This window comes from Petaurus breviceps, unplaced genomic scaffold (genome assembly GCF_028583685.1).
Source record: "Petaurus breviceps papuanus isolate PSGF00001 unplaced genomic scaffold, PetGlider_PUasm1.0 173, whole genome shotgun sequence".
Taxonomy (NCBI): Eukaryota; Metazoa; Chordata; class Mammalia; order Diprotodontia; family Petauridae; genus Petaurus; species Petaurus breviceps.
Window position 1 is genome coordinate 9,402,618 of NW_027185759.1, and position 12,657 is coordinate 9,415,274.

A 12,657-nucleotide genomic window follows, 5' to 3' on the forward strand; every position below is an offset into this window, starting at 1 on the left:
GGGCTTAGCACACTGGCTGGCCCATAGTAGGTACTTAATAAATGTTTATTGAATTGAATGGCATTGACCTCCTCACTTTTCAGTTCTACCAGGGCCAAAAGACACTTAGACAATCTCTCCCAACCGACCTACTTGACTGGAGGACATACAGGTTAGTGAGATCATTCAAGAAAAAACTGAGAATATATAGAGAATGATAGACTTGGAAGGACCCTTTAAAATCACCTTATCAAACTTCCTCAATTCTGATGAATAAACTCTCAGGGATTCAGTAGCAAGAAACAGGATGTTTAGAACAAGGAAGAGAAGACTCAGGGAGCAGGACAGCTGTCTTCAAGTGAAAAGGCTCTCCTTTGAAAGAGAGAGCAGCCTTCTTCTCTGTGATAAACAAGGGAAGAAGCAGGAGCAGGGGATGAAGTGCTTGTCATTCATTCATCCACATGGAGGAGGCAGCTACAAGAGTCAGTGCAGAGAGCTGAACCTGGAATCAGGAAGACCTGAACTCAAATACATCCTTAAATACTTCCTAGATGTGTGTCCCTGGACAAGTCACTGTGATAGTAATGGAATATAAAGATTCCCCTGTATTGGCTTGGTTTTTCAAACTGATTGTGTTAAAACCCAGAGCTTGTTAATCCTACCTGTGGGATGGACTTGTTGATGTGAAAAGAAAGTCCTGAACTGGGAGGAGCTGGTGACGTAGATTTGGAGAGACAAGAGAGAGGCAGAAGGACTTTTTGGAAGCAGCACCCACGTGGAGGCAGAGAGAGAGACTGAGAAGGATTGCTGGGGCCACTTTGAATCGCCCTGGACTTTTGAGACCTGCCCCCTGAGCTGCCAAGGACTGAGGAGACATGGCTGTTTTGCTGGTACTTTGTCTGTCTGTTTTGATGTTGTTTTGCCAGATTTGTCCACTGGTGAAAGACAGTCCTGTTGTTGAAGAAGTCCTGGAACCTGGCTTTTGGCTAAGAAGCCCTGAGACTGTCCTGCACACAGGGAGTGAATACTGTCCACTGGTGAAGGACAGTGCTGTTGTTGCAGGGGTCTGGAGACTGTCCTGCAGACAGAATGAATACTGTCCACTGGTGAAGGACAGTGCTGTTGTTGCAGGGGTCTGGAGACTGTCCTGCAGACAGTGAATACTGTCCACTGGTGAAGGACAGTGCTGTTGTTGCAGGGGTCTGGGAACTTTCTGTTGGTTCAGAAGCCCTGAAGAAGGATTTTCTTGTTGTATGTTTACAGAAATCCTGGGAGAGGGTTTTGCTAATGTTTTCAGGGGTTCTAGGACTGTTCTGCAGACAGAGGATGAATTAATGAAGGGACTGGCAATGTATCTTGTGGCCTTGCTAAGCCTTGTCTCCCCAAGAACTAAGATTGCTGAGAACTTGCCTCTGTCAAGATGAAGAAAAGACCTCCATTTGGGTATTAAGTGCTGTGCTTAAACTTGATGTAACTCTGGGGTAGATTCAATTGTGATCCAGGGGTGGGAAACTTTTGACCTTTTTGTGTTCTGTGGTTGACTAAATGGAGGTATAGCCTAGGGGTGGAGTAGTATTTAGAACAGGGACTTTGTAATTGATTGAATGATTGGAAGGTCCTGGGGTGGGGTAGTACTTGGATATTATTTAATCACACTTAGTAAATGCTGTATTTTGAATGATGTCATGTTTTGATCTTCTCTGTTCTTGGTTTGTCACTGAGTAAAATGGAGAGCACCTATGCTGGTATTTTGAACCTTGGGAAGTTGCCTTTCCTTGGCATTATATTACAGTCACTTAACCTCTATTTGCCCTAGTTCCTTCACCTATAAAATGGGGATGATAATAGTACCTACCTCCTCTTAGGCTTGTTGTAAGGAGATGAGTTAATGTTTGTAAAACCTTAAAGTGCTATATAAATGCTGGCACTGTGCTAGATACTGGGGATATATAAAAACCAAAAAAAAAAAAAACACTGCCCTCCAAAAGCTTACATCCCTTTGGAGGAAACACCATGCAGCTACAGAGTGAGATACAAAACGAAAAAAACATGAAATGTAGGGCAATTTGGGTAGGGGGACATGCTAGCAGTCAGAGGAATCAGGAAAGGACTCACGTTGACGGTAGTGCTTGAGCTGGTCTTGATGGTAAAAAGGCCAAGGTATGTTCCCTGCCTTCTGGGAGCTCACCAGTGACCGCTGAGGGTCAGTGTTTCTCCTGACTCTTCTCTCCAGTGCTCTGAAATGCCAGGGAGTCATCCCCCTCAGGGTGCAGCCTCTCCTGTCCTGGCTTACAGTTGGCATTGCCCTCTGCTCAGGCACACACCCAGGGTGACCCCCTGACCTCCACTCATCCCTCACAGACCCTGCCTGGGAGACTTATTGTCCTGACATCCCAATGAATGCTTTTACAGGTGAAGTTTGACTATTCCCAAACCCTCTGCTGATCCCTCCCTGAGCCTGGATGGCCATTTCTGGCTGCTATGAGCTGCTGTGCTGTGACTTTCCTGAATCTCCCTAAATAGACTTTCCGCATCTGTCTCTTGGCCTCAGTTTCTACTCAGGTGTGGTGCCTTGCAGTCAGGCAGCTCACTTGGCCAGACCATGGAGCCAGAGACTCAAACTCCTTGGCTCCAGTTCAACATGGGCTGCTTGGCTTAGTCTATCTTATTGCCCACAGACTGAACCCCAAACCCCCCATGACTCTCTCCAAAGCATGTCCTCATGGTTACTGTTTATTCCTTCCAAATATGCTTAGAGATATTCCACATTGTACAGGCTTCTGGGCTAGGTTCTGATGAGTGGGATTGTGGGGGAAACGAGGGTGTGTTTGTCAGCTCCAACTAATCCCCACCAGCAGAGAAAAGTCAGGCCATACCCTCTTTGGATGGAGGACGCTGACGTCAGATCCATATGTGAGTGTCTTATGTACTCATCTTCCTGTACTTCTCCAGGCCCTTCTTAGATCATCTGAGCACAAGGCTTTCTCCCTAATTCCTTGAGACCCTATGCAGCCCAGGAACCTATGGCATAGCCCACCACTTGGCTCATATTGCAAGGAGTCAGGACTGTAGCTCTGGAGCTGAATTCTGGAGGTCATCTAGCCCAAGCCTCTCATTTTACAAAAAAAGGAAACTGAGGTCCTGAGAGAGCAAGTGATGAAGTGACTGAATGCTCACTGATTGGGGAGAGGGGGTGATGAGGCTTAGGCCATGCCAGCAGCCACTGCACTCTGACAGCCAGAGAAGGTGGGTTCAGATGCCAGCTCTCCCACTTACCACCTGCGGGAGGCTGGGCAAAGTCTCTTTTCTGGGCCTCATTCTCCTTCTCTGTGAAATAAGAAGTTTGGGCTAAATTATCTCTCAGGCCCCTTCCAGCTCTGAAGTTATAACTTTGTGATTCCAGAAAGCAACACAAGGTGCTAAGTGTGTGTATGTGCCAGAGGGTCCCTCCACTTCCCATCCCAACGAGCCAGCCAGGAAGCCCAGGGCAGGAAGATGAAAAGACGCCAATTTGTGCATCCAGGCCAATGAAGCTCATATGTGCAGCTGTGTGAGGAGATCTCATTAGCAAATTAAGCATCAGCTTGTTAAGGGATAAATATTGGATGATGATTGATCTTCAGTCAAAGGGAGAAAACAGATCTTTCATCAATGTCACTGTCTCCCTACCTTTCCCAGCCCTTGCCCCCAGTTGAAAGCAATTTTCATGAAACTATTAGGCAAGCATCCCTTTCAGCAGGAAGGAACATTAGAAGGCATTCATTGGTTATTTGGATGTGGTGTTTATATTTTCTAACTACATCTTTTCAGAGAAAAGAGAGAGAAAGAGACAGTGTTGTCTTCAAAATACTAAATCATGGATTCTTCCTCCTCCTCATTATGTTTATTCATCTCAGTCTCTATCACTGTCTTTGTCTCTCTTCCTCTGTCTCCTCTGTGTCTCTTTCTTGTCTCTATATGTGTCTCTGTCTTTCTCATTGTCTCTTTCTGTAAATGTGTCTCCTCTCTGTCTCTCTCTTTCTCTCTCTGTCTCTCTGTCTCTCTCTGTCTCTCTCTCTCTCTGTCTCTCTGTCTCTCTCTCTCTGTCTCTCTCTCTGTCTGTCTCTCTCTCTCTCCCTTTCTCTCTCTCCCCCAGTCTTCCTTGATCATTAATCTACATAGCCTGATTCTTGATAGGAATTATTTCTTTTCTGCCATAGAAATGGAGGTTTTGAGGGACACAGTCCCAGACCTATCAAGCACTAGGATGTATATGAAATCCCTATTTGTCTCCTTCACCGGCTTAATGCATGCCCAAACAGAGATGGTGAGAGAGGCTTCTGCCCTAATGTGATTCAGAGGTGCTATCCCAGGGAGATGTGATGAGAAGCCTCTGCATTTATTCCCAGGCAGTTTCTGGTTATCCAGGACTGGAATTGTCTGGCTGGTGCATCGTCTGCATAGCAAGCCCTTGATAAATGTTTGTTGAATTGGATGGAATTGAATCTAGTCCATTTGGCTTCCTCTTCTCCTGCCTCGGGGCTTGTTCATCCCTCATCAGCCCTCTTCTGGGAGAGCAAACAGAAGTGAGGAGCAATTGAACCTCAGATTATTGAGTCTGGCTCCTTTCTGGATTGCAGATCTGGCCACATTCCTCTCCTCTTCCACAATCTTAAGTGCTACATCCGGACCTAGGAGGGATCTCAGAATCCACCTTGTCCAATCGTCTTTTTACAGGTGAGGAAACTGGGGCCGAATGAGAGGCTAAGCAGCTTCCACATATACATGTTTTCCCCCCAAGAAGAACAGAAGCTCTTGGAGGGTAAGAATCTTCACACCCTCTAGCAAAGTGCCTGGCACATGTTAACTACCGAAAAAGCACTATCTGATTAATTAATCAGACCAAGGTCATAGCAGAAGCATGGAACAGCAATGAAATTTGACCCTGGACCCTCTGACTCTGAGACAAGAGCTCTTTCTGCTAAGCCATGCTCTTTGGCTCTTTGTCGTCACTAGAATGAAGTACACAATCCCAACAACCCTCCCTGAATGAGCTCCCTCCACCTCTCCCGAGCGAGCACACCCCCTCTACGAGGGGCTGGCTCCCCAGGCACGATGGTCCATCCCCATCTCTGTGTCCTTTCCTGCACTGTCCCTTCTTCCTAGAAGTCCCCTCCCTCCCCTCCATCTTTCTTCTGAAGATGCCCCAGGGCTGCCTTACCTAGAACATGGCTCTCCCCATCTTCCCACTTGTTAGCATTCTGCATCTCTTGAATTGACTTCCTGTTGATTTGTACAGCCTTTGTCTTCATTAAGCTGTGTACATGTGTTCCTACAGCAAAATGTCTTTGGATCTCTAGTGCCTAGCCAACGCCTAAAGTGCAGCTAGTGCTTAATGAATGTTTGTTGTTACTAGTATATAGCAAATACATGTGTTACATGTGGCGAGTACATAGTAGGTGCTTAGTCAGTGTCGTCAACATGTACATAGTAGGCACTTAGTGAAGTCAAACCCAATCAATTGCCAATAGGTCTGATAAAAGATCATAACATCAATACCTCACATTTCTAGAGTACTTTAAGACCGGAAAAGTGATTTCCTCTCTAAGTCCGAGATCTTATGAACCCTATGAGGTTGGTAATACAATGTTATCTTCCCAATTTTACAAAGAAAGAAACTGAGATTCTGAGATCTAAATGGTACTAAGTAAGCCAGTAAGTATCTAAGGCAAGTCTTGAACACACTAGCTCTCATCCACTAGAACCCAGTCTGGTTCTTAACGTCAGACAACCATATTCAAATATAAGGAGAAAAGTCCATTCCAAAGCCAAATATAGAGGATGTTCAGCTAGGTCCTGTCTCCTTAACTCTTTTGAGTATTTGGCTGGAATCCCAACCATAAATAGGGAATAATACAAACATGACCAGTCCTAAGACATCAGCCATCTTGTCACCAGGTTGGAGCACTGTTCACCAATGATTATGGGAAGGACAAGTCCATTTTGCCAGTCATATAGTATAAGTAGTAACTGTGTGCCAGGCACTATAGTAAGATCTAAGGGTACCAATACAAAGTGAAATTCAGTCTCTGACCTGAAGGAGTTTACATTCTAATAAAGGAAGACAGCTCATATAAAGGAGCCATGGCCCAGAAGGTGGCATTTTGGTCTAGGAAGTCATAGGGATGAAGAGTGGAGTTATAGGACAATTGATAGACCCATCTTGTGGTCTATCTATCACAAGAATACTTGTGCTGACTTGATTATGGCTCCCAGAGGTAGACATCGGAAGACTGGAGGTAGGGGGAGGAGGGAGAAAGTAGACATGGGTATTTAGATGGGGAGAAAATGGCAGGAGAGCAGCAGCCTCAGTTGTGGGTCTGAGAGGGGCTGGTTCTGGAGAGCTCTCTCCAATCAGGAGCAAAGGGCTCCAATCTGGGAGCCAGAGAGCTGGGTGGGAGGCAGAAGGCATAGTTCAAACATGGCCAGTAGAAGTCAGCTGAAGAGGGATGAGACACTCAAAAATGAAGTCTGGGTGATGCATGACAAATCCCAGTGGAGAGGAAAATAAGGAGGTGTCTGGGTGCCTGCATGGAGAATTCATTACTGAAAGCAGATTTTTGAAGTACTTCTTCCATAGGTGATCTGTGGCTAATTGCATAACATCAAGAGATCATAAATACAAGATTTCATAAAACACAAAGGGTAAGAGAAGGATTAGAATAATCGACATTTCTAAAACGTTTTAAGTTCATAAAACATCCTAAGTGCTCTCTCATATGCCTTACAACTAACTCTCCTGTGATATGGATCCTCCTGGCCTAATTTCCCCCATTTTATGGATGGGGAAACTGAGGTGCAGAGAAGCTAAATGGTTTGCCTGTGATCCCCTCATTAATGAGCTTCAGAGGCACCACTTGACCCAAGTCTTCCTGATTCCATGTACCATGTTATGGAATGGGATGGACCGAAATAGAAAACCCTTTACCGAGGGCAGACTATGTACCAAACATTGTGCTAAACTCTGAAGATACAAAAGGAAAAGCAAAATCAATTAATGAATATTTATCTAGTGCCTACTTGGTACCAGGCAATTTGCTAAGTTCCGGAGATACAAAAAGAGCCAAAAGACCGTCTCTGTCCTCAAAGAGCCCACAATCTTGTGGAAAAGACTATACATAGAGAAGGCTTGACTACATGGTAGATGGACAAGTCCCCTGGGACCTGGTATGCTGCAGCAGGGAAGAGCTAAGTCTTAGGAGCCATTTCTGTCTTACGTCCCAAACTGACAGGTCCAAAAGTCCTGATGATGAGCGCAGTGACTGGCAGTCTGGCTCTGCAGAGGGGGAAGGAAGGTAGCAGCTAAAGGATCAACAGTCTGGGGAGAGAACCAGCCTCTCTTCCACTGGGATTTTGTTCTCAAGATAGACAGTAGACATAAGCAGCCAACCACAGATGATCAGCGATGACCTGACAACAAATGGCATAAAAGCTGTCATCGAGAACATCCAGAGTGAGAGTAGGAGGTAGACCAGTCATGCAGAGCAAGGGTGAATAGAATGTAAGCTCCATGAGGCAAGGACTATTTCAATTTTGAGTCTCTGCCCTCAACGCCTAATGCTTGGCATATAGTGGATGGTTAATAAATGCTTATTAAATGATTTAATGACTAGGAAAGAGAAAAGGAAAAGGCCAAGTGCTAAATTGGTGCACAAAGATAATTTTAAAGGCCAGGAGATGTCCACTGGCATATTTGGTGAGTTCTTTAGGCTAGATTTTTGAAAAACTAAAACCACAGCATAGAAATGAGAAACCTTGGAGAGACTGCAATTTGCATAAAGGAAAGAAGCATTCACCTTTGTTGAGATAATAATAATCTAGAAAGATTAAGCGATTTGCCTAGGGTGCTATAGATAATACATGCCAGAAGTAGAATTTGAACCTATGACTGAATGCACAACCAGCACTTCATCCATTCCACCATACTGTCTCTCTAAGGCAAATAAAGTGAGAGAAGTGGCATGTAGGGGAACAGTCCAGAAACTCTTGAGCACTGGTGAATGTTTGCCTAGTGATCCAAAGGACAACCCTCGCTCTCTATTCTCCTACTCTGAATGCCATCAGTTCTTTGAGTGAACTAGAAAACATTTCTTAATTCTGTAGTGACTTGTCTTGTTTGCTATTGCTTTATGAGTGTCAATCTCGTCTCCTCAATAAGGCCACAGGCAGGGCCCTGAGGACCAGGATCATGCATGTGCCAGGCCCTGAGCACATACATAGTGATTGATTCTGAGCTTGGGAAGAGGGCCCTCTACAACCTGGTATCCCAGGAAGCTGTGCCAAGGAGCCTGGCTTCATGAGAATTCTCCCCAATGGCTTTGAGAAGGTGGAAGTAGATACATTGCAATGTCTACACATGCTTAATCAGGTGTAAAGTTATCTAGTTCATTCAAACAAAGAAAAATCCTGCAAGCAACACAATCTGTCCTTTGTCGACCTTCTGGACATATTAGGATTTTGAGAGACATTACAGACAATACTAGAGACACAACGGGACCTGGTAGAAAGAATGCTGGGAATAAAGAAGTGCTGGGGTAAGATCCCACCCCTGGACACTTCTTGGCTGGTGACCCTGGATAAGGTGATAAATTCTCTGCATGCCTGATACCGCTGATTTATATCTTCTAAGTCATTTTCCTCACAAAGCTACCAGAACAGCCAGATCATGCTTCAGCCCCACTTCCCTTGGTCAAGGCAGAGGTAGCCAGGGAAGGAAAGTCACTGAAAACCAGCTCTCCTGCCCTGGGCCGCCATCACTGTCCTGTGGTCTTCCCACTGATTCGTGCTCTGCCAAGTCCCCTCGTTAGCTCCAGGGCCTCCATTTTCCCGATGCATCTCGGCTCGGAGCCACAGAAGTGCCAGAGTCCCCTAGCATCCATTCCTGGGAAATCTGAGCCTCCCCTTTCTATAATACATCTGCAACATTGGCCCCTTTGACCGCTGGCTAATAACCGCCAGCAATCATTCATCTTCTCATTTAGAGATAAGAGCCCAGACTCATCACTGCAGAAAAGCAAGGCTTGTGAACAGATACTGACTCTGGGTCTCCCAATGCAACAAGCATACTGAGTCTGCTGGAGCCGCAGGGGAGCCCTAAGGCAGAGCTGGGACGCACAGCAAAGGCTCCTTCAAGGAAGGCTAACAAGAACAAGATGGCCAGCAGCCTTCCCTGAAGAAGAGCTTCCAGTGCCATCTGGTGGCATTAGCCAGTCATTGCACTTCTGACCCAAGCACAAATGGAGGTCTTGAAGGCTTCTACAACTGGTAGTGAAAAGCAGTGTGAGCCAAAGAAAGGCACATATCTTAGCTGGTTCAGTCAATTGAACCACTTGGGAATGCTAGCTCTGCCAGGCAGGTAAACGTCCGGTCTCTCGTCATCAGCAGCTGTAACCAGCATTCCAGTACTCCTTTATTCAAGTCATTGATAAACGACATGAATCTTGCCAATGAAGGGGGCTCAGGGGCAGCTAGCCCACGTCCTTCATTCTACAGTTAGAGAAAATGAGGCTCAGAAATGGATCAGAACCTCATGGAGCTATATGAGAGCTGTGCAAGTACAGGGATATGGGGTTTTCAAAGCAAAATCTCGTTGGATCAAGTTAGGGAACAGAAAAAATCCAGATCGTGAGTTCAACCTAAGAATTGGCTGGATAGCTTGTGTCTTCTTCAGATCCAAAGACCACACCCCTCTTATTTTATGTCTCACAAATATGTGGCATTGGAAAAAACAGAGACAGAGAGACCAGCTATGGATGCAGCATTGCCAAACCATTCCCACCAGTAAGAAAATGCCTCACTGAATCACAGGATCCCAAAGTTGTAAAGGATCCCTAAGGTCATCTTGTCTACCCATGACCAGAATAGGAATCTCCTTTACCATAACTAAACAAGTGGATATCCAATATTTTCTAAAGACCTTCAGTGAGGGGGGCCACCTTCCCCCCCCCCTCCTCCCAGAGGCAATCCATTCTACTTTTGGAAAGTTCTAATTGTTAAGAAATTTCTTTTTCTTACCAAGACAAAACCTGACTCTCTTCAGCTGCCACCCACTGCTTTTTGTACTGCCTGGGTCTCCTTGGATCAAGCTGAATGGCTTTTCCCCTTTCCAAATTACTACCACAAAAATATTTTAATACAGTAGTCCCCTTCTGCAGGCTAAACATCTCCAGTTCTTTTGGCTGATCTATTTACAGTATGCTGTTTGGTCCATTAACCATGCTAGTCACCATTCCCTGGATATACTTCGACTTTGTCCGATCATTCCTAAAATTTCACACCCTCTGACCAGAGCAAAATGGACTCAAACTATTGCCTCTTTTGTTCTAGACAGCATACTTCTCAATACAGCCTAAGATCACATTTGATTTTGGAACCACCATGTGCTGCCACGATGGTCAATAAAACCCAGAAGCAAGTAGTTTTTCTTTAGACCTCTTCCTCCTCCCCCTTCCAAGGCCTTGCCATTCTGAACACCCAATACCTGATTATCAGAGAATAACAGAATGTCAGCATTGGATGGGATCTCAAAAGTTACCTAATCCCACCCTGGCTGACCAAGAATCTCTTCCCCAACATTACCAACAAGTATTTATCCAGCATTCCCTTAAAACCTCCAGTGAAAAAGAACCCCTTCCCAAATTGCTGGAAACATGTGAAGTTTTTGTTTCCATATACAAATCTCCCTTTTTGCATCTTCCATCTCTTACTTCAACAGATTATGCCTCATCGCCCCCCGCCATGTATTTCTTCTTCAATCTTAACCACTCCACACTCTTTATGGTAAGTTTTCCACTCCTCTCATCACCCAAATACAGGCATACTATGTTAGAAGCATTCCTCCAATTCATGAGTCTAATGGCCCTTATTTAAAATGGAAGTAAGATTAGTCTGGCTCTTTTTGATCACTGTTTCTCTTTCTAAATTTTCATAAACCTTCCATTTAATTATATGTCACAGAACTTTCCCAGGAATCTAAGGCAAGCTTGCTGGGCTAAGGATTTACCCATTGTTTGGAAGAGGGCAATGTTTTTGTTTTCCATTACATTCTTTTCAGACATCTGCCAGGTTACAAAAGGAGCTAAAAAGTTTCATCTAGCCAAATCATGTCTGGTACAATATTAGCATCTTACAATTCTCAAAGGGTGTTTTCATCTTAATGAAGGACTCCTAGAGAAACAAAGCCTTAGCCCAAAGGCATGAAATGACACTAATTATATGGTGTTGAGAGAGTCCTGAGTGATGGACCTATTATGTTCTGTCCAATTCTGACCAGTCTGAAATATTGTGCTTTGTTCTCCATGCCATGGTTTAGGAAAGACAATGGAAAGTTGGAAAATCTTTGGAGGAGGGTATCCAGCATAATGAAGAGCCTTCAAGTCAAGTCATATTAGGGTCAGCTGGAAAAACAAGGGATGTTTAGTCTAGAGAAGATAAAATGGGGAGGGGGTTGAGGGAGAGCACTGGGAACATGAAAGCTGGCTTCACGTATTTGAAGAGCTGTTTTATGAGAGAAGGATAAGACTTATTAGCCTTGTTCTGAGAAAGAACTCAACAATAGGTGGAAGTCACAGAAAGACAAATGCAGGCTTGATATCAAGAAAAATGTCCAAACAATGAGGGCTGTCCAAACACAGAATGGGTGTCTAGCTGAGGAGAGCATTGGCTTTACCAAGGGATCTTTTCTGGCTGACTGCTAACTACATTGGGGGCACACCGCTTTTCAAAGGGCATTCTTGGCAAGGCAGAGGTGGGACAAGATGACCCTGAAGCCTCTACCAACTCTCACATTGTATGATTTTGGTGGTAAACTCAGGCTGAGGCTGCTAATGGAACTGGCCCAGGTTCAAGGCCAAGAATTCCAAACTCTTGGAGGATACCACGATGGAACACAAACACACGCCGAGAACACATCCATCAAACAGCAAGGCATAGCTTCAGCAAGTGGTGATTCTTCTTTGTTGCCCCAGCCCACAGCCAACATGAGCTGCTTGGCTCTAGAACCCCTTGCTTCACTGTAGCTCTTTGAGCCAAGAGCTCGCTTCTTGATCTCTCGCCTCCTCTTCCAGATGCCCTCGGAAGCCTGGAGTATTGTCCAACTCCCAAAGAGTGGGTGGGGTAAATTCCCATAGCATGACACAAAGAGGAGGAGTTTCCAAGGGATATGGACCACGCCCATCATGGCTTTCCTACCATCCCTCTGACTTGCACCAAGGACAGGTTACACAAAAAGCCACACTTCCCAGCAAAGGCAGTTCATATGCCAGTCCCTTCTTTCTCTGGAGGAAGCAGGATAGCTTTTTATTGGGAACAATCTGCTACTTAAGGGAAGAGACAGACAGACAGAAACAGAGAGAAAGAAGGAAAAAAGGAAGGGAGGGATGAAGGAGAAAGAGAGAGAAGAGAGAAGGAAAGAAAGAGAAAAAGAAAGAGAAGAAGAAAGAAAGCAGAGAGAAGAAAAGAAACTGAAAGAAAGAAAAAAGGAGGGGCAGCCAGGTAGCACGGTAAGTAAGAGCACCAGCCCCAGAGTCGGGATGACCTGGGATGGAATCCGGGCTCAGACACTTAGTACCTCCCCCCAGAAACACCTGGCCATGTAACCTTGAGCAAGTTGCTTAACCCCAATTGCTTTAAAAAAAAAAA